The sequence below is a fragment of the Parambassis ranga genome, chromosome 9 (genome assembly GCF_900634625.1).
Source record: "Parambassis ranga chromosome 9, fParRan2.1, whole genome shotgun sequence".
NCBI classification, from domain to species: Eukaryota; Metazoa; Chordata; class Actinopteri; family Ambassidae; genus Parambassis; species Parambassis ranga.
In genome coordinates, this window is record NC_041030.1 from 16,935,669 (window position 1) to 16,958,280 (window position 22,612).

Sequence of the window (22,612 nt, forward strand, 5' to 3'; positions counted from 1 at the left end):
ACTGTGCATAATTTTATTGAGGTCATCATGTAGATTTGTTCCATCTGTTATCTGCAAAATAATGCCAAATCCATACAAACTGTGTAAAAGTTAGAACAGGGAAAAATAATAAGCAGCAAAAATGCTCTTTCAAACTGATCTTATTAATGGATTAATATAATTAGAATGTTAGTTATTAACAACTTGAAGTGATTATCACCTACACTATATAAAACTGCTTCTTTATTAAAAAACTAATTTTATAGTCATACTTTAACATATAAACAATCAATAAACAGCATGAAATGATAGAAAATAAATTAATATAGAAATAACTGTAGTAACTCAACTCTGAAATGTTCTTATGTTTGTATGAGGTCAATTTAGGATACTGTGGAATATTTAAAGAGTTATAAAAAAGGTTTAAATGACGTTTCGTAAATGACTTGCTGAGGTCAGTCCACCAACATGTCTGCTCAGGTGTGTGTGTGTGTTTGTGTGTGTTGAAGTCACGTGTGTGTGTACATGTGCTGGCATGATGGCTTCCACCTCACGCTCTCTGCTTTAAAAGTCCATTTGGACTCCTGCCTACAATCACCTTCTCGTCGTCGCTGTGGTAACAGAGCCAGGCCTAATTAGTATGCATTATCAATTAACAAACTTAATAGCCGGCAGATTGATTAGATCCTCAGTTATAGGGGCAGAACTCAGGCGAAACATGGAATGAAAAATAATCATACACGCAGGCTTGTGCACTCACTCTCGTTTTCTCTCTCTCACTCACTCACACACACACACACACACACACACACACACACACACACACACACACACACACACACACACACACACACACACACACACACACACACACACACACACACACACACACACAGCAGCTCACTAACCTTCTCCTCCTCCTCACTTGTGTAATTACTGTATGCATATGGCAGTGAGTGGATTGGGAATGACGCAGTGTGAGATTTTAAATAAACCTTCAGCTAATAATGAGTCAGGCCGCCATGGCTAGTTTAGCTCTGATTGTGCTCCAGTCTAATGAATGACAAACCTTCACTGCAAACATGGCACGCACACACAAACACACACACGGAAACAGTTTAACTAGGTATCAATACAATAAAGACATGTGCAGCGTGTGGAGAAATGTATCGAAGATGCGTCTTTCACACACAAACTAAAGCCAACTCCACACACACACACACAGTGAGAGAGAGAGAGAGAGAAAGAGAGAGAAAGAGAGAGAGAGAGAGAGAGAGAGAATGTAATCAGGCGTTTAGGTTTACCCTCCTATCAGTGTAATGGAGGTTAATGAATGATTAGGTCCAATAATTTTAGAGTGGAGCTCCAGCTTATTCACATGATGCATCAAATGCTTAACAGAGAAACTATGTTCACAGTAAGAAACAAATGCACCACCAGAGCGCTGACATAAAGCAAAGGAGGACATGTTTAAAAATACACACAGAAACATTACTATTACATTTATATTATATTATATCATCACCTGCAGTGCTAAAATGCCTGAATTTTTTTTCTTATGCTGTGTAGTATTATATCAGCTCTAATGATAAATTGACAAATGTAATTATCAGTGTCAGCACGCAGTACATATATCGAATCAGATATCTCCCACCTAAGAATTTTCATTGAAGTTTCTGATAGTAATAATTGAGTCTTTTTATACATGCACTTAAATTTCAATTGAGACAATAAGCACAACTAAAATAAAAAAACTATACTATATATATATATATATATATATATATATATTTATATATATTTATATATATTAACAAACACATGGTATAATGTAAATATAAATCTGTGACTGGACAGTGAGTCCATTTGGCACTCAGAAGGATGGCTGCTACATGCACAGCTCCAGCACATAGGCCTGGTGTAGAACCAGTGACCTACCACATCAATGAAAGGCCAATTCATGGACATTAAAATGCAAACGCGTGCATATTTCATAGTGTTAAATTTTATGAAGCATTTAAAGCACCGTCCCTCCAGTAGTAAATCCTAATGGTCTTATTTCCGATTCATAATATTCATACTTGCCACCTCCAAGCAGTGACATTAAAAATGTTTGCATCTCTACAGACTTAAAGGTTGAAATTAAAGTGAGTGTGGCAGTGAAGATGCACAATTACACACACACAGTACACACATACAGCATGTGACTTTAGTGCAGATGTGCGCCTGGTCTCCCCTGCTGCATTGTGGCCCAGTTTGCAGCCATCTCCCTCTGATGTATAACTCGTTGTCCAAGCCTTAATGTTGATTTATTATCCGTCCATAAATTAGAAAAATATGTTTGAGAATTCCGTGGCGCAGCCAGGCTCTGCGGACCGTCTGGGGATTGGCTGACGTGTCAGAGGCGCATATTGGCTCGCCGGGCAGCCTTTTGTTTCCCTGCACCAGCAGGCATTTAATGAGTGCTGATGGCTTAAGGTAAATGTGTTAGGACAGACAGCAACAACAGCCACAAAAACAGCCTGCTACATGGGAGAGATGTGCTCAACAGCACAAAGCTGCGCCTTTTCTTTGCACATGTTAAAACACGATTTTTACACTAAACCCTTTCGTTTCATGGGCATTTGTTGACTATAAACATCACAAAAGGTGTCTGTACACTACCTACAAAGCCACTGCTTCCATTCAGCAGTTCAATAAAATGCCTCTCCAGAGCCAGCTCATCATATTAACTCCAGTTTCAGCTGCATGCAAGCCTATTTTTCTCTTATCCTGCTATTATCGAATAAGGTTGATTATTACTGCTGATGATTCTCCAGCTGCTCCTGGCTGACTTGTGTACCGACATACATACTAATTTCTAATAAAGCCTTAGACATCTCTGAGGGCTAACATGCTGCAGCACAAACCAGCCTGCAGCACGATCCTATCAGAGATGTTTTTCTGCAGTTCCTATTAATCACAGAAGTAATCATAGGTCAAGGTTTAATTCTGTGACATAAAAAGCTGCCATGATGTGTGCTGGAGCTTCATTCCCCATTTATCCAGAACCGCCTCTAGCTCTGTGAGACACAGTGAACAGTGCATAATCAACACACTGAGACAGAAACATCATTGTCATCTTGTCTTGAGCTGACACTGTCACTTCATTGTCATGGCTGTTAGGTCTGCTGTGCTGATGTCCTGCTCCACTGTTTATGTTACAGATGTTGCGGTAATCAGAGCAGCAGCGTGTGAAGGACTCAGCCTGCAACCCCGGCCATCATCACGCCGGCAAAGGTCATTGTGGAAATGCTGGATGATGGTGATGGCGGGGATGGAATGAGACGTGTCTCCACTGAGATAACCCATTTTTTCCCTCACATCGATACAGCCGCCATCAGTGGCTTTCTTAACTCTTTAGATGCTCATATTTCTCCCTGACAACTCAAACACACACCGACACACACAGAGAGAAAACAAAAAGCTTTCACAAAATGAATCGTTTTCATTTTTACAAATGTATTATTTAAGTATCTTGTCTTGGTTGTTCACTGCAATATCTGCAATTAAGTTGGACAATAATTGGGACAGTAAAGCCCTCATGTGTGCTCAGTGTTTGTTCATTAACCATTACCATATTTGAATCCTCTTGTTAGAATTTTGAACTAATTACAGAGCCTGTCACAACATTAGCTGGCCAGTTTACTCTCATAAGGGTTTTTTAAGCATTACCCAGGATTCCGAGTACCTTTTCTCATTTAAGAAAACAATGAATCAGTCAAAGCACAAGTGTTGTTTTGACATCAGCTGGTGTGTAGGAAAGTAACTGGTGGATAAAAATGATGCCTGTGAGGCACACTTATTGCCCGTCAGCAGGCTTAGCTATGTCTCCGTCTGAGCATTTATCCCAGGCTATAATAGGGTGCTGAGTTGCTAGTGGCGGCCATTGTTTAATGATCTCCTTGGGCTCTGGGAGTAAACTACTGCAGTAATCAGAAGGGTAAACTCAGCTATATTTCAATTTGGAGAGCCGCTCTTCCGTTCAGAGAGGCCGCTCTGAGACAATAAATAATAGGACTATTTAGCTTATCCCACAGGCTGCCTCTCTGACACCTACCCAAACACACACACACACACACACACACAAGTAAGCCTATAACAATTCATGTCCCATCCATAAATCAGCCCCCACTAAAAGCTGGTGATTAGCAACATCATTTAGCCCCTAAAACCCAAACAGCGACAACTGTTTCCTTCCCTGTTTTAGGGAGAAGATGGAGAGATGCACAGATGGTAAATTGGTTGGAGGGGAATGAACTGTAGCTGCATGGCTGGACTTAGGGATGTAGAATAAATTCAGTGCAGGGTTCAGTTCTTATTGTTGCCAGTGGCTGTTATGACCTTGTAGATTAGGACGTGGACAAAAGGTCAGAGCTGTATTATTGTTTATAAGGTCAACAAAGGTTTGTGTGTGCTAACGTGCTGACAGAAAAACAACAACTATTTAATATTATAATTTTTGCAGTTTACTTTGTGCCTTCATTTAATTCATTTTCAGCATTTTTTTTCAACATATTATTGTAATGTAATTACTATAGTGGAGCGTGCCTCACCAGTTCACTTCCTGGCATCATGATCACATTATATACGGACAAACTGCTTCGTCCCCAACTTGTTTTCTCATCAGTATTTTTTCAAAGTCATCTCTATCAGCTGTGAAAGCATTTGTTTTTAAATTAAGGTAGGCCACCGCTGCAGCGTGAAACACTCCTGGAGTTTATTTGCTCTGGAGAATGTCCTGTTGAGAAGTTGAAGACTAAAAGTCCACAGTGACTGTGTACATTCAAAACAAAACAAAAACAGCTGATTAGTGCCATACTGTGCGCCTTTATGAACGTAGTATATTATGTCTGAGAGAGAGAAACTGTTTTTTTATGTAGACGCTCTGGGTCTGCTATACAGAATAAAAGTAGTATTTACATTTTTACTTTTTTATTTTCTAAATTAAAATATTGAAAAAAAGCTGAGTTTTTACTTCATTTGCTCTGATGGAAGTGTATTTTGTTGTATAAAACAGAGGTTAAAAAATGTGAATAAATTAAATTCTAATCATCTTCATACAGAGGGCAGAATAAAAAAAATATATATTCTGTTTTTTAATAAAAAAAATATCTGACTTAAACTGATTACAAGGCACCAATAAAAATCACATTACCTAACCCAACAATTTCCTCATCTACCCTCCTGCAGTACTGTTCCCCTGGTCTCAGCAGAGAGCGATCAGACGTGTGTCTGATGATGGCTTCCTAAAGAGCTTCAATTAATGGCCTGTCACTTATCATTAGGCCTGCTGAAAGGCGGGACGCCGGGGAGCATGATGCAAACAAAGGCACGTTTTAGAACGTCAATTCTAAAAGCACCCATCGACTCTCCATTCTAGCAGCAGGCCTCAGAGGCCCTCGTCCCTCCTGGCCCCGAGCCCTGCTGTCTCTCCTGGGGGATTAGAGGGATCTGCTGAAATTAGCCGTTTGGATGACAAGCAGAGGCCAAAGGACGAGCGGGTGTTAATGTCCCGTTTTACGGGAACAAAAGCAGGGGGGATTTTAAATAACACGTCTCCATTGCCGCCTGTGGCCACTCCAGTGGCAGCGTGTGTGTAAGCGTGTGTGTATGTGTGTGTGTGTGGTAGGTTACTCAGCACTGCTAATTGATTGAAGTCCTGTGCTACAGAAGAGTCTGATAGCCTACACCGTGCTGCATCTGAGGCTCAGAAAGGGAAATGTTGACTTAAACTGCGGGTAAAATGAATTTACATGACCTGTGCCAGTTCAAGACAAACACTGCTCAGTATTGAGACAACAAGATTTCCTAAAACTGCTATTAGATTATACATATATATAAAATGTTTCTATTAGAGGCTAAAGGTGCAAGATGTCAACATTCAACTTGAAGCCATACAATTCCTAATGCAGCCCAACTATCTTCAGTCTGGCACTAGCAAAGGTTGTTTACTCTTCATTACAGTTTCAGATGAAGGCAGGGAGATCCTCAAAGAGAACATCCACAACAACATCCTCTTCACTGGGGTTCTGCAGTGCTGCTTTTGTCCATTACGCTTGGCCTCCTCATTGACAGCCAATAAATCATTCATTTAGAGGCAAAGCAGGGAGAGAATCAAACAGCCATTTCAGAGCCTGAGGCCTTTCACTGTAGTGGCTGCTGCAGGCCACAGATCTAATGTAGAGTGGCTAGGCTGCAGGCGGGTGGAAGGGCTCTTAAGAGACAGGAGCGCATTGTTTGGAGAGACGGGAAACGCTGCTCTCATTAGACCTGGAGCTGAAAACCAACCTGAAAGGCCTGCTTCAATTTACCTGCCCTGTGCTTGGAATAAATCAATCTGTGTGCGTTTGTGTGTGGCATGTGCACATTCAAAAAAAAAAAAACAGCTAACACACACACTCATAAGCAGACACGTACACAAAGGGCTTTATACATGCGTTTGAGAGCGCACCTCTTCAGGTTCAGAGTTGTTTTAGTGCAGCTCTTGTTAAGGTAAAGCCTTTTACCTCTCTGCCTCCAATGGGCCTTTTATTAGGCGCTTTCTCATTCAAATCAGAATCACAATTAAGCTGGCCCTGACTTGTGTTGCATTTTCTTCTCTCTTCTCCTGTACATTTGAGTCCTCCTTTACACAAAAGTGACTCGCTTCAGTAATAACTGGTTTATGCAGGAGCAAGCGTTCAGATGCCACAACGAGAGCTGCTCCCCGGGCACATAAGTACACAAGACGTAGCTGTTAAGATTTCTGTGGAATATTACCAGAAAAATTCTGGATTGTTCTGAATTTATATTCAACATTTGCCTTTGTGACACACAGCCAAAACTCACTCGGTGCAGCCAAAGTAAAGAGAATCTAATACTTTACACCAGGTAGTTGGGCACAGCAGGTAACGGTGTGTGACAAATCCCAACACACAAGGCAAGACAAAGAGAAGAAAGGGAATAAATCGTCTCTGATATAAAGACAAGAAAAGGTGGAATAATGGATGTATAGCAGGTAAAAAAAAAAGAGGAGGACAGAGAAGCAGGAAAGCCTTGCAGAAATGTGGTGTCAGAGATGTCAGACTATTTAAATACTGATGAGACCCTGTGTCTGTCCTCATCTCTGCTAATGACATGCTCGTCAAGGCCAGACAAAAGAACCTGCAGCCTGCTCCACCATGCCTGTCACAACACACACACAGTCAACACATCAGGGTACATCTGTGTTTATGTGTCGGGGGGATTCTCACATTCCTGATCTGTCAGGGTCTAAACATACCACTGAGAGGTGATAAATCTCCTCTTCCTTGTCACTGCTGGCTGCTGGTGCTGCATCCTCAGACTTACAGAAAAAAACAAAACAAAAACAAAAATCTCTGTTCGGGTCTCTTTAACATTTCTTTCTTTACCTCTTTCCTCCTTTTCCTTATACCTCATTCACTCATCTGTTCATTCTCTGAGCCTGCTGTGTCTCCACCAGCATTGAAAATTAAGTTGTCACACCAGAGCAGATGGATTACACACACATACACACAGAGTCACACACACAACTCATAAATGAGGTGAAATGGAATCAGACTCTTATTGAATGCCTGCTTGAAAAACTGTGTGGTGTCTATAAGCACTATACTCTATTTCAACCCGTATCGATCTCTGCTTGTTATTTGTTTTGAAGTGAATAGTACGCGCATGTTTGGACTAACGAGAAAGTCTTTGTCTCTCACGTTGCTGACAGGAAACAGCAGGTGATGGACCAACGTCGTGAAAGGAACGGCCCGCTATAAAACAGGCAATAAGCGCTGCAAACGTGGGCGCCTCACAAACCTCACGAGTCTGTTTGATACATGAACACGGAGTCATGTTAAACAAAGTGTCCATGCAAGAGACACTCTAAAGGACAGGAGGGGAAATATATTTGTTTGGGTGTCGGTGTGCGACGACATTTTCAATTGTTATTGCAGCAAGAAACAAAACTTTTATTCTAGATTGGCTTTAAAAAGACATCATAAAACTGTCTCTCCATCTTTCATGGCCGCTCCTCATCCTCTTCTTCCGTCTCCTCTTTGTGACTTTAGCTCTAAAGCAGAGGAGAATGTCAGTGAGTGTTCTGTTTGATTCAGTGCTATCTAACCTTGCTTTATGAAAGCATTAAATTGATGGTTCCAGGCCAGCCCAGAGAAAATGCACATAAAACTGAAACTAACTGAGAGATAATAGTCCTCATAAACTGGTGTAAGAGCTCTATAACTCACAACGTCCTCAACTTGTTCCGTCTTACGCAGCACGAGCTGTCACATACAAAACGGCTGCTGATGGTCCAAAGGCACAAACTGCAATGCAAATGAAAACAAACCACTCCACCAGGAAGGAAACACACAAAACCTGCTGCCTCCCTCAGATTTATTGATCCGTCTTTAAATACTCAAATCAAAAAAGGAAACTAAATCTTAGTCTTTAATCCTGTAATGTTTGTTTATATAATGTCAGTTTGAAAAAAAAAACACCTTACATACTCTGTGTATTAGTTTTAGGAATATTATTGCTCACTTTCTGTTGGACAGTTCGATGAGAAGATTGGTAGATCTATAAAAACAGCATCCCAGTTTAAACATATAACCTGTAAGCTGTAAGTTTAAAGTTTTAAAATTAGGAACAGAATGTAAAGATATTGCTGCATAGATGTCAATCACATTGAGGAACTGCTAGTAAATGAATTATGAGAGAGCTAGCTGACAAGCTAGGGTTTGTTTTTGATGTGTTTCCCCCCAGTCCATCCTCACCAGGACAACAGAACATGAGGTTGAACATGTGAGCATCTTTCTCCGACCACATCTCTACATGTTCAAGGTGGCAGGAACTCATCCCAGCAGTAACCAGGAACGGCAACCGCACCACTTAACTGCATACAAGAATAAAAACACTGGGTGAAAACAAAACAGCTACCAGTAACCACAACGTAACTCCTAAATTGGACATTTTGTCTCATAATGGGATGATGTTGGGCAGATCTTTCATTAGCATAACACATATGTGTTGATCTGGAGGACGTATTATTGACACAATATCTATGACGTACCCTCTACAGTCCACCTGCATCAGCTGATACTGAGGACTGAGGGCCTGGTCAAAACTTTGCAGTTTACCGCTATGATAATTATCAATGATAATGATTGTTAGATACCTACTACCATAACTGGTATCTGGTTTAATTCATTAAAAACCATTTGTTATAATTACTTTTTGGCTGTGTCAGTAACAAGTTCAGATTTTTATAGATTAAGAATTGTACAACATTAAATTGTACAGGATAATATGCAGACAACAAATATGGCACACAGTGCGGGCATAAAATCTTCAAGTCCACTGCACGTCTTTTCAGGTTGCACAGGGTGGTAATGGATGGCCGGCGGGTGCCCGCTGACGTGTTATTCTTTTATAAAACATTGCCTCCGCGTACCGGAGCGCAGGGGAGAGTGTGTCACGCTTGTGATGAATGACCAGAGGGTAACATCTTCACTCCTGACCCCTAACACTGGCGTGCATGCTCACACACACACACATAAACACACAGACTCACACAAAATGCACTCATGCACATTCAAGTTAGTAAACACATTTTTTCCACAGAGAAAGCACCATAAACATCTGATGCAGTGAATTCACTGAGCAGATGGTGATCCAGATGCAGGTTGGCTGACCTCTCCGTGTGCCTTCCTTGAATACAGAAAGACACTCGATCCTTTTCAATGCTTTTCTGTTTCATTGCTTTTTTATTTATTTATTTATTTTATTTGATCAGGCATTAGAAAGGCCCCTAGCTCACCAGCTCTCATTTATCACACAGCTTGACTAACAGGCCTGCTAGCCATCAAAGGTATCTTCAGCTATGTCCCCACACAAAGCATGAAAGGCCGACATCAAAAGCGGCTCCTATTAACACTGACAGAGCCGGAGCTGCTGGACAATGCTGAGGAGCTGGAGAGGTGAGTAATAAGCACTGACCTCCTCCTTTTACATGTATACTGCCAACTCTTGAATGCAATATAACAGGCTGCGGAGAATGCTTATACATTAGAAGACTGAATTCAAAGCAGCTACACCTGAAGAAGTTCAGCGGCAGAAAGGGAAAAGAAAAAGAGAGACAGAGGAAGAGATGGAAAGAGAAGGAGACATGATAGGGAGGAAAACGAGACAGAGGGGATGAGGGGGGAGACAATGAGACAAGGAGACAGAGACAGAGTGGGTAAAGGTGGTGGATGAGGCGGCAGAGGTTTGGTAGGGAGGGTGGGAAGGGGGGAACAGGCAGCCAGTCTATTATCAGGGGTCTATAGAGAAGCATTTAGGGACAAATAGGACACCACCCCCCTGTCACCCCAAACCATTCAGCCCCTGTCAGCACAGCCCATTCAGCCAAACCCCAGGGGGAAGTGGCAGAGGGAGGACAGAGGGGGGGAGGGAGGGAAGCAGGATCGGGGTGTTGGGGGGGTCTGAAGATGGAGTACCCCAGTACCACCCATCTATGATGCTTCAGATGCTGTATCTTAGCAACGGCACTCAGGGTGTGACCTGTAGTCATATGGCTCCATTCAGTTTCACACTTCTTCATACACACACACACCCCGTGATGTTTATCAGGAGCCTGAACAGGCTCTTGTGTACAACAATTAGCACAGATCATGCCCCCCCCTCCACCCGCCTCCTCCAACCTGGCCATACCAGCAACCCCACAGGGAGCAACCTTAATTACCATCAACAGACAGAGGGGAGTTTATCTTTACACACTTAAGATGATCCACTGACAACACACACACACACACACACACACACAAACAGGGGTGTGTCATTTCAAACAAAAACTTTCTATTTCAGCATGCTGTCAATCACACACTGATTAAAGCAGCGTATTGATGGCATTCTTCTCTCCCCAATTTTCATATGGAATTAGCATTTAATGAATTGTGTGCAGATTAATTATAACATAATGATATTTAATTGTTACCAACTAATTGTTGTGGCACTCTTTGATTTTGCAGTTGCTGGGAACTTTGTTTAGTTTTAGTTCAGAACAGGAACAGTTGGCTGGAAAACACTTCATTAAGCAGCGTTTAAACATTTCAGCAACAGAGCCTTTTAATCAAAATCATTTTTTTCCTTTTTTTGGGTGTAAAAAATGAGTGTGTTATGTTTCAGTGATATTAAAGAAAGAAAGCTTGTGGAAAGTAGGTGAAACATGCAGGCTCTCTCAGACAGCTGCACTGAGAAACATGCATGCTGGGTATTTGTTTGGTAACCCCCGCCCTCCCCTTCAGAGAAATAAATGTCTTTATCCAACTTGTTCTGGCTAATAGATTTATATACATCTATTATGTATTCAAGGATTATCACAATTGCCTAAGGCTGTGGTGACTCAGAGTGTTTACTATGACCTTGTGTCACACACACTCAATTTGGCATTGAACTGGTGAGAAATAATAAACACGGACGCAATAATTGTCCCAAAGTCACTTTGTTCTTTTTCAACCCTGAGGAACCTTGTGTGCTGAGAGGCCGATTGAATAAGACTGTCTACTGAGTCTTTATGACTACTCATTAAAACACACTTTTATCATTTGTTATAATATAGCACACTCCTCTCCAAATGACATCATTAAACATAATTCAATCTTTACCTCTTCTTCATGTGTGCTGGTTTTGCTGATTTATCCCCACTTTTATTTCATTTTCTTCTCCTGGTCTGCAGCAGCTGGAAACTGCTGCAGTGCCCCTCTGTGGACAGACGAGGAGCTGCAGCACAGCCAATACAGACACCTGCAATAAAAAAAAAGGCAAAGATCACTAAACAAAACTGTCCGCTCGGCTCAAATTGATCTGCAATATTACTGAAATACAAAGAGACAGAATCAAGTTTGCACAAATGTTGCCAAGGACAAACAGATACACAAGGCACGCCGTACACGCACACACACATATACATTTATACACACACAGAGCAATTTAGTAAATGTCATCAGGTCTGCAGAAAGAGAGGGAAATAGGCCTGCCTCCCATCTTTGTATCGGGAACACAGGTGAGATTGATGAGTAGCGTCTGTTTATGATATCGGTTATTCAAGATGAAAGATGAGGGTTTGTAGAGGGGTTCCTCCCATTCACTGTCATTGATTTACACACACAAACACACATACACACACGAGAACATACCCACAGTGAGTGCCCTTGCTTTGTCAATAGTCAAGGTTATATGCAGTATTTTGACTAATGTGCTGAGAACATACCCAGCAAATAAAAAAAAATATTTTTGCTTGGTCCTGAACAAAGATGGGCATCCTTAAGGGACACATTCTCACCACACAAGCAAGTAAGTAAGAGACTGAAGATCCATCAGTAAGAGAAAGAACCTAAAACTGTGGTGGTTTAAAAGCAATAAAAAAAGATGGCAGAAAAATTTGTGAAAGGCTTAAAAAAAAAAATCTCCCGAAGCACTCAAGCTGGAGCCAATTCTATTCTGGTGAATTAAAACCTAAACCAGCGTTACATTAACATCCGCAGAGAGACAAGTGCTGCAGTAAGTGAATGTGTTGCCTGTGTTTGTGTCAAAAGCCTGTTTTTCCTCCTCGGCCAATTAGAGTGACTACGGCACAAAGGCAGCTAATTTTGTCAAGCTCCTGTAAATGGAATGATGGATGCCGACATGGAGGAGGGGGGGGGGGGGCATGAGAGCGAATGTACGCTTCATGGTTACCCAGCAAGTGCCCCCCCACCCCACTTATTAAAGCTTCTTCCAGAGAAACAGACAGAAGCAGTGAGCAGGAGAGAGAGAGAGATGCACAAACATTCCCTATTCATGATGAATTAAAAACCTACAACACACTACTTTTCACAAGAGAGCATTCATTATGTAGCCCTAATGTGATGGCATAAAGCACAGGAGCAACAGCCTATCAAGTGCAGCGATTTGGCTTTTTTCACTTGTGCTGTTTCGTTGCTATAGGGTAATTTGTAGCACTCAGCAGGGCAGGGTAAAGTGAATCAAGATTAATTTACATGCAGCGAACACTTAGGCAAGGCAGAGCGGTAAGCAAACGCACCGTCTCTGTGGCTGAGCGGAAAGAAGGCAGCAAGGCACAAGTGTGCGTGTGTGTGTGTGAGGGGGGGAAAGTGTTGGGTAATTAAGGAGCATCAACTGTGATTGCTGAAGGCAGTTAAAAGGCCACAACATGCCGACTGGGGTTGCTCTCAGAATGCAGCCTTCGCGTTTTAGTCAAGCTGCATTGATGGAAGCATGGATTCTAATGGGAACAACGGCCCTACAGCCAAACAGCCACTTCAGATTCAGTCTTCATTAATTGTGCTTTAGAGTCTCTTCTCTAAGCATATTATTCCAATACATTAGTTTGTCTTCATTTAGGAGGAGTATACTGCACCAAACAAGGCAGTGCTTTAGTCTTTCCCACAGCCAAGGAACACCCTCCATAAGTATGAACCAAAACGCGAGGTTATTCAATTTAAATAACACACTGCAACACATCACAGCCACGCAAAGACGAAGCAAACAGTCCCTGAAGATGCAAGGTTCGAAGTGACAAGACTAACTTGAACAAACTGCCGCAAACATTCAGATACAAATGTCACTACAAGTGCACCAAGGAGAGCGGAATGAAAATGCTAAATGAGCTGTTTGAGCTGGACACACACCTCAGAGAAGCAATGGATGCTGAATCCTTGCCCCGCTGAACAGACTTAACATATCAGAGAAAGAGAAAGAGATCACTGGGATGGGATAAAAAGAGAATAGCTGGTAGACTTTCTCCCCTCTGTCGCTCAGTGGTAATGGACTCTGGACCAAGCCTGTGGCAGGGGGAATCTGATCAAGCATGCCATCCTGAAAACACACTCACATACTCACACACACACACAATCGTTCTGTCAAATCTGAATAAACACAAACACACATCGGTTGGATTGCAGGGTGCAGCTTGGGGATTTGGGGAGAGCGTCTGGCATATTTGGCCATCTCAGATCTCCTGTCAGGGCCTGAATGCAGGATGACAGCAAGAGAGAGCCCGCAGCGTCTGGAGACCTGTCTCCATCTATGCATCTCTCACATAAACAAATTCTCCCATCGCTGTATTCAGACTAGCCTCTCTGCTCTATTACACACAACACACAGCTGCCACAAGCACTCAGACACCCAATCAACAACCACAGTGAGAGAGAAAGAAAGAGGGAAGGGGAAAGGAAGAGGAGAAGAAAGTAAAAAGTGTGTGTGTGTGAGAGAGAGAGTGGGGGAGGGAATGGGCAGCAGAGGGGAGATGGAGGAGAGGGCAAAGCGAGACAGGAGCAGCGTCGGGGGAGATGCTGAGATGAGAATGTTGAGAGGAGGCCAGCGCTCCGGAACTGTGCTCAGCGTTCTGTCTGGCCGAGCAGGAACCTCCTAAAAGCAGGACGACGACCAGCATGAAAGAGAAATGGGCTCTGGTGGGAAGAGGAATGAACAGGGGGCAGGAGCGGGGGGCTAAAGGTTGCAAACACATGGAACGCATGAAATATTAGGACCACCTGCTCTTTCCATGAAATAGGATGAGCAGTAGAAAGCGCCTGAAACCGAATGTTTGGAGAGTTTATCCCGGTGTTTTGTGTAATCACAGCAGCGCAGTAGTCAGCACTGTCGCCACATAGGTGCGTGTCATTACAAATCTGAGGTGTTTATAGGCGTAATGTGCCTGTTTGTTACGGGAGGCTTTGTTTTACATTTCATAATGCGGTTACAGATCACAGGAGGAATGGACAATCGAAGGTTTAAACAGGCCCTCTATTTAGATTTTATTATTAACAGTGCATCCTAAATTTTTGACTGATTTTTTGAATTTAAGAGCAACAGCAGGAAGTTGTATCCTATACAGATTATTATTTATATTAAATTAAATAATTTTAACATTTTGTAACATAAAATACGCAATATTTTACTAATAATGTAATGTAACGATCAAAATTTTAATTAAATTACACCAGAGGCAGCAGTCACTTTTTCATGCACATTATAAACATATTGTTGTCATCCCTTTTAAAAAAGTGAAAGACTGAGTAAACTTTAAAATAGAAAGAGAATGCGGTGATTTAGCTTGTTATGGGCACAGTATTGCACAGAGCGTGGCTAACGAGTACATGTGCCAGGCCCGTCACTGGCTTAGAGACATATACAACTTGTAAAGGTGTGACTGTGGACTGTGCCTCTGAGGTGTGTTCGTCTCCCCTAAAGGGGAGGAGGAGAAATGCAGAATCTATAATGATGCTGCCCTGAATCCAGATAAATGGCACCTAAAGAAACATAGCTTAACAGCAAACTTCCAATGGGCAACACTGTGAATGTGATAGGTGGACTAGAACACACCCAGAAATGGTGCTGGTGTTCAGCCAGATTGATCTGCCACATAACAAAACTTCCCTCCTCCTTCCTCCACACACACACACCTCCTCCTCTGATCAGAGAGAATTGATCCCTGGACCAGTCGATCAGTTGCTACTCTGTGATCTGGGCTGGGCCAATTACTTTAGTGAGTAATAGTGATTAGTTTGTGTCCAGATCAATCCACAGTGATACAGTCAGAGAAGCTGTGGACGGAGCCGGGGGAACCCACTGACTATTCACATAAGCAGCACATCTGTAAAACAACAATGCTGTCGATGCAGAATCCTGTGCTTAGGATGTTGGATGTAATTGTGTTATCATACTATTAAGCCTCCACAGAGTCGTACACTGTAACTTCTATTAAGAAAACACTGAAAATATATTGATTTTGATCCTATAAATAACAAAGTGCATACATAAAATCCATCACATGTAGATAGTGCTTGAATCTCAGCCTGTGGCATTGGTTTGACATTGTACAGGTCATTAAAGGAAAACTAGTACTAATGTCGAAGGCAAATCTATTTATGTTGATAGTATTCATGGGCAATCCTTCCATAACATTGATCAACACAGTTTGTCTAATAGGAAAATAATAAACAATTACTCCTGCAGACGAGAAGGGTAATTGATTTTCTTCTGTAAATTACTACCACCATCAGCCCTGCATACACAGAAAGGTGATCATCTGCATAAAATCAATGGGATATGATCCTATCTGTATGATAATCATGGACTGTAGCCAAGGAGGCTTCTTCAGGCTCAGAGACAAAAAGGAGTGTGGAGGGTAAAACAAAGCATCAACAAGCTGGCAGGGACATTTTAAACACATGATTACAACTGTTTCCTTTAAAGTCTGCATTATTACCTTTAACAGACTGCTATGATATTTATGAAACTGAAGATGGTTTGGGCCTAGTCTGACATGTTTCTTGAAGATAATTAATATGGGAGCATGTATACATTGTGAGAACTGCATGAACCCAATCGCTTATAAATCTCTCAGATTCATTTCTGACGGGCGCTCACACCACCCCTGGTGTTCCCGGCCTGACACTGAGTTACGGTGATTGGTTAGCCCACCATCAGACAGCTGCATGTATGAGTGCCCGCAAACCACCAAATCAATATCACCACCAACATTATTATCAGCGCATACATCAACAGGCGAGTATCTGCCTGCATTAAGAATGACTGGAGTGGATATGACTCACTAACAATAATTCACAAAGAGAGACCAGAATATAACAGTTTCTTCTTCCGTGGTCTCATCGGGAAAGTGGCTGATGGTTGACATGTTCTCTTGACAGATTTGGACTATTATCCATCAGAAACAAAGAACATTAGTTTTATTCTACCGGCCTAACAAGTGAATTTATATAATATAACTACAAAATGTACACTTCATATCATCTGTCCCTGTAACAGTATAAGGTTTCAGGGTTTGGGCACCAGGGTTTGACAATAAACATTTAAAAGAAGTATAGCTTTTATATTATATTTATTACTAAGAAAAAGGGATATAAAAATATTAAGATATAGACATAGATATCTGAGCTTTTAACTTTTCTAAAATGATGTCACATTTAGGACTTTAGTGTATTGTGTATCGACACAACGTTCACCAAAAATACCTGCCAAACTTCAAAATCTGCAGACTCCAGCAGCCATGTCAATAGACGAGTTAAAAACTTCCTGACCTTGGAGGGAAATATCACACATAAGCTACGATGGCAGAGAAATTTAAAAATACCGATAATTCCTTTTTGAGCCATTGAAGGAATTTAAAAGGCGTTTTTGGTGAATATTTTGTCACTATGAACACACAACAAAACATTTGTGCAAAATAATAGTCATAGTTAATATAACTATACATAATTAATATGTTATGACTATATAAGTCGATATAATTCTGATTTTAAAATGCGCTATATAAATAAAATTGATTTGAATATATCTCATTAAAAAAATGTCAGTGTCATGTAGTCACTTCATTCTTAAATCCATCTGAACATTTAAAATGATATTCCTGAGTTATTATGTCCATGAGAATCTGACAGAGAGAAAGCCTTAAGAACAGTAAGTCAACCATAAAGTAGTGGACATGAAGGTCTCCAGACAACCTCCTCAGGTAAATAAATACCTGTTTTTAGTTGTTATCAGCAGTCAGCCTGGTCTGGATGTGTTAACAAATACAGCAGAACTTCCTTAATTCTTTGGTACTTGAAACATTTCTGCTGTCCTGCAGATACACAAACATGCAATTTGCTTATCTATAAATGACAAACAGTGAACCTGTGCCTGCTGTACCTGGTTAATTTAACCCTGAGCCACACTATTTTGAAAACTACAGAACAGTTTCCTGACACAGGAAGTGAGTGGGTTTGACTGGACGACAACCTGTAACAAGATGGAGAGCTTTTAGTGTGATTACTTGACTGTACCTTCACCTCCATATGAGTCACCTTCTGTCTTCTCTGTTCATTTAGTTGCCAAACACAGGCACACCGTATAATGAATCTTTTTTAGGCACTGACGGCACTCAAATCCTTTTCATTCTGTGTTCACAGAGGGAAACGTGGTACACAATTTGTTATACCCTAAAACCAAATACAGACCTTTTCAATAATAATAAAGGCTTTGGGCTTTTAAAGCTGAAAGAATGACAAGCTGGAGACAAACAGCGTGGGGAGGCTTTCACTGTATTAGCTTCTCAAATCAAATCACCATGAAGGGAAGACAGAACCAACATTTAACATCGAAAGCAGGCTTGGACACAGAAGAATAAAGTGAAAGCTGTGTGAATCTGTCCTCCCTTCATAGATTTTAATGGCCTATGGTAAAGTAAAGTCTGTTAACTACATTAGCCAGGCACCATAAGAACAGAGGGGGCTTAGTCCATTTACTATGTACATTACACAAAAGGTACTCCCACTGCCTGTTATCACGTTATATTGAATATTTAAACCAATTTAAAAGTGGAACTAAAGGCACAGACAGATGTTAGCGTTGCATTAGTGACCACTGCCTGTCAAACACCCCAGGTTTGGATACAGCGACCGTACAGCTGAATCATAGTTGTTGAAGAAGTATCTTTGTCCAGATTGATGTCCTGCTTCCGTCATGACCGGCTGGAGGGCTGAGATCACTCAATACTAATCAACAGGCTGGACACGAGCTGGTCTTTATCACTTTGTCCCCTTTATATGACTCCCAACCTTGGCTGTGCGACCAGTTGCCTGATTTCTCATTTTGTTGCACTGCGAGTGACAGTGAGCGGCTCTGATTGAGGGGATCCATTAGGGATCAGCCTGAGGAAAGCCTGTTTGATGGATGAGACCAGCAGTCACCTTCAGAGCTTGCTAACAACACCTGTATCCTTTCTGTGTCTCTCTCTTTCACACACACACACACACACACACACTTTCGCTGACATATAACAATTCACACATATTGTAGAGAGAGATTTTAAAAGATGAAAATATTTACTGAGTTATCAGCAGTGACGGCTCAGCTAAACCTTTTGCCAAAACCAATACCTGAAGGAGCTACACAAGTAAAATAAGAAGCTATCTGTGAATTATAAGATGTCAGACAAAGAATTTGTTTCATTCTGTTATTTCTCTTCAGAACAACAAATAAAAAGGACTGAAATTCAAGTAACACATTTTTCATATTTAATCAAAAACAATCTTTTCTTGTACGTTGATGAAGATTCTCAGTCATCAAGGTCATTTTCATTCAGAAGTTTGAAGCAAGGCAACTGGACTTCAATTCTTTTCTGGTTATACTTTTTTTTTTTTCAACTTAATTCTCTGACGAGATTAAAACACTCAGCATAGGCGGTGGCTAAAGAGGTTTTCGGTTTACAAAGAGACATACAATGCCTCAAACTCAAGCTTTTCTGTTTATTTATATGTTGTTTTGGTGATGCTTTTTTTTAAAACTATTGTTCTTCAGCTAAGGATTGATAGAATAAGGACCAATCAAGAAATCGTGCAGAATTTTTAAACATTGGAGGAATTTTTGTTGTCATCCGACACAAAACAAGGAAAAGTTCCTCTACAGAAAGAAATATTATAAATCAGCCGATAATTTGAATAAACAGTAGGACAGTGGTGTCAGCAAATATTAATTATTAGTATATTATATCTTATGTTGATTCACTAAATGATTTCAAGATCGGAAGTGATGATTTCAATACAGACACTTAAATATATCCAAGTTATGTAATCACTTTCTCATGTTTGTATATGAGCCTAAATGTATGTATACTGCATGTGTGTGAGTCAACATGTGTTGATGTGAACAGTCTTTTGCATCTAGCAGGCTAATTGCTCTCAGCAGTATTATCTCATTAAGGCCCATCAGCAGTTGACATTTAAATACAGAGCTGCTAAAAGCCTCTCTGCTTATTTAACACTAACATTACCATGAAGCACCTCCTCAGAGGAGGCAGGTCACGGTCTTCTTAGCTCTTTTTTCTCCCAACTCTGAAAGGCCTCCATGATTTTTTTTCTACAAATTGCATTTATTTTGCTAATAGCTACAGTGTGGCAAAAGTGAGAGCACAATAATATCAATAAGATGGGAATGCTGTGATGAGTGAAGGTAAGCAGGAAGGAGAGATGAGAGACTGAAGAGAGGCGAGGGTGAAGCAGAGGGAGGGAGGTCAGCAGAGTGGTGTTACAGAGGGAAGGTAGAGCCTGATGGGCACCAAATGAACAAATTATGACGGCCTCCATTTTGCAGGATGGGGTCACCCTTCCTCCCACCCCCCCCTTTTCCTCCCCCCCCTCTCACCCTGCTCTCTCTTCCACTCCTCCTCTCTTCTCTTCTCTCTCCTGACAGTTCAATTTCCCCCTCTCGCCTCCCTGCTCCTGCCTGCTAATTGTGAGTGAAGCCTTATCATTGGGCCCCCCATCCACCCTCGGTCCGAGGTATCGCCGTGTCTGAGAGAGGAGACTGGAATGTCAAAATGTTATCCGAGACAGCAAACAGCCAGAGAGACGGAGGTCACACACAATAAGACCGGACGTTCATCTGGATGCACAGACACACCACCACCGATACAGGAAAACTCTACAATCCTGTTACATAGGGGAAAAAAATCCAGAAATTCAGGGTTCAAAATTTCTGCAATTATGACTTTACATTGGTGATGTTAAAGGTTGCCAATCATTAAAAAATACCTGTTACATCTTTGAGCTTTGTGTACTGTATAAAAATAAAAGCACCTGCACGGTAGGTCTGCTTGGTGAAACCTACACAATCACATTCACACACGACTCAAATCTTGGCTGAGAGCACCTGACACTTGTGTGCAAAGTGGAGCTGAGGCATGTTATTTACAGACCAGAGGAGGCCAGGTTTAAATGACACCTGAGCATAAAGCTCATCTCACACCGGTGCTCAGCTCTCTGTCTCTACTTTGTCATTTCAAATTGAAGCATTGCTAAGAGCATTTGCTCATAGGCTTCTTCTTTTCCGTTGCACTGTTGATATGAGACGGAGATAGACAAACAAGCTGAGAGGCAATCTTTACTCTGAGGGGAGCAGCTGGCTTTTGGATAGGCTGGGGTTTAAAGTGCTTTAACGGTCAGCCGATAGGGCTGATCTAAGGTCAGAATAATCTGAATGCAAGAGGAACTATCAGGGGCGACAAAGGACAGAATCACTGACCCCAGATGTCCCCCATCACAGATGGCTAGATGGAGGGTAGGAACGGTGTAGAGGGGAGAAGATTCAGAGCAGGAGTCAGAGAGAAGGAGAGAGAGCCTTCATCTATATTCCAACACTGGTAATGAGGGTTAATTCATTGGTTAAGGATTAACAAGGTGCAAGAATATGATAGGCAAGCAGTTGGCTTCTCAAATATAGGTTTAAATCAACCCCATTAGATGTGATGTAGTCAGCTCCAGAGCCCCGCCTAGAGGGAAAGTCATTATACCGAGACTTCAGGAACTCTTCTTAAAATACAACTCCAAACCTGCAGCGAGTTTCAACACAAGTGATCCTTAATGTCCCCTATCCACACCTCACAATGTGCAGCTGAGTTACTGTTTTGATTCTTTATCTAATTAATGTCATTTTAGCAGCACATTAACACTGATAGTACTTTTACTTTTTGACATTTGCCAGCAATTAAGCCCCTAAGAAGACGCCTTCATTATGTCGCCCCGGCTTCTTCACAAAAAATAACAAAGCCAGTGTAAAGCATGTTAAAGTGCTTTGAAATGGCTCAGCCTTTTCCACAGGGGTCCATTCAGCAGTGTGATGAAAAACACACAATCCCTGCATTCCAGCTCAGTACACCTTCATTTGTGCCTCGGTGCCATCTGTATGAAAAAGGCTATAAAGGTGACTGGAGGCAAGGCTGATGAAAAATTTAAAAAATTAACATTTAATAAGGTCTAATTTGACAAAGGAAAACATTAGCCTGTTAAATAAATTTAAATGTTATTCATGCAGCGCCAATGACGATCCAAATGATGTCTGTCTATGTTTATCTACCTACTTTATACAAACAGAGCAACCACTAAGAGAGGCAACAAACAGCTGGAAGAAAGCTCGATCAGAACCAGGTTCATATGTGAGGACCTTCCTGCTGACGGTTGGAGGAGGATGAAAGAGGAAGATCCAAACAGCAATAAATACTTACAGATGATGAAGAAACAAGCAATGCTTTCACAGCAATGAGAATTTAGACAACTGAATGTCATTCTAAGTGTAATATCTTTGAGCATTCCCTTGAGCATTTTTGTGTATTTATGTTATATTTCAAATCCTAAAGCCACAGATTCAGTTGCAGTACTTTAAACTGTCCTCTTTTAAACACACTGACAAAATTAAGAAATTAATCCACACATTCATTTAATAACTGGGTTGTGAGAAATAAGTTGAACCTGACCTCCAAGGCAAGCCCAGACTAACTAATGACGGCCTGAGCTGAGCTAATATTTCATCATCACCTCGCTAGTGTGTGAATGATCTTGATGCTATTAGCGGACTAATGGCTAAATACTCCGGCACTGCTAAAGAGGAGCCAGCAGCCACAGACACACTTAGCATCCGCTGGCTCGTTTAGCATGGACATAAATGAAGACATGAGAGGGATGGGCACACTGATGACCCCTACATATATACATGCACATATACAGACACACACACAAGCACGGACATGGTGACCCCTACACAGTTG

The 22,612-nt window shown here is 41.4% G+C and overlaps 1 protein-coding gene across 1 annotated transcript in view; it reads right to left on the reverse strand.

Annotated features, from left to right (window-relative positions):
- The window catches only part of otpb (orthopedia homeobox b), a 49,281-nt gene that overhangs the window by 18,448 nt on the left and 8,221 nt on the right, over positions 1 to 22,612 (reverse strand). Inside the window, exon 2 of the mRNA XM_028413711.1 lies at positions 11,673 to 11,811. The gene's annotated coding sequence lies outside the window, so the exon portion shown is untranslated. The remainder of the gene's footprint in view (positions 1 to 11,672; positions 11,812 to 22,612) is intronic.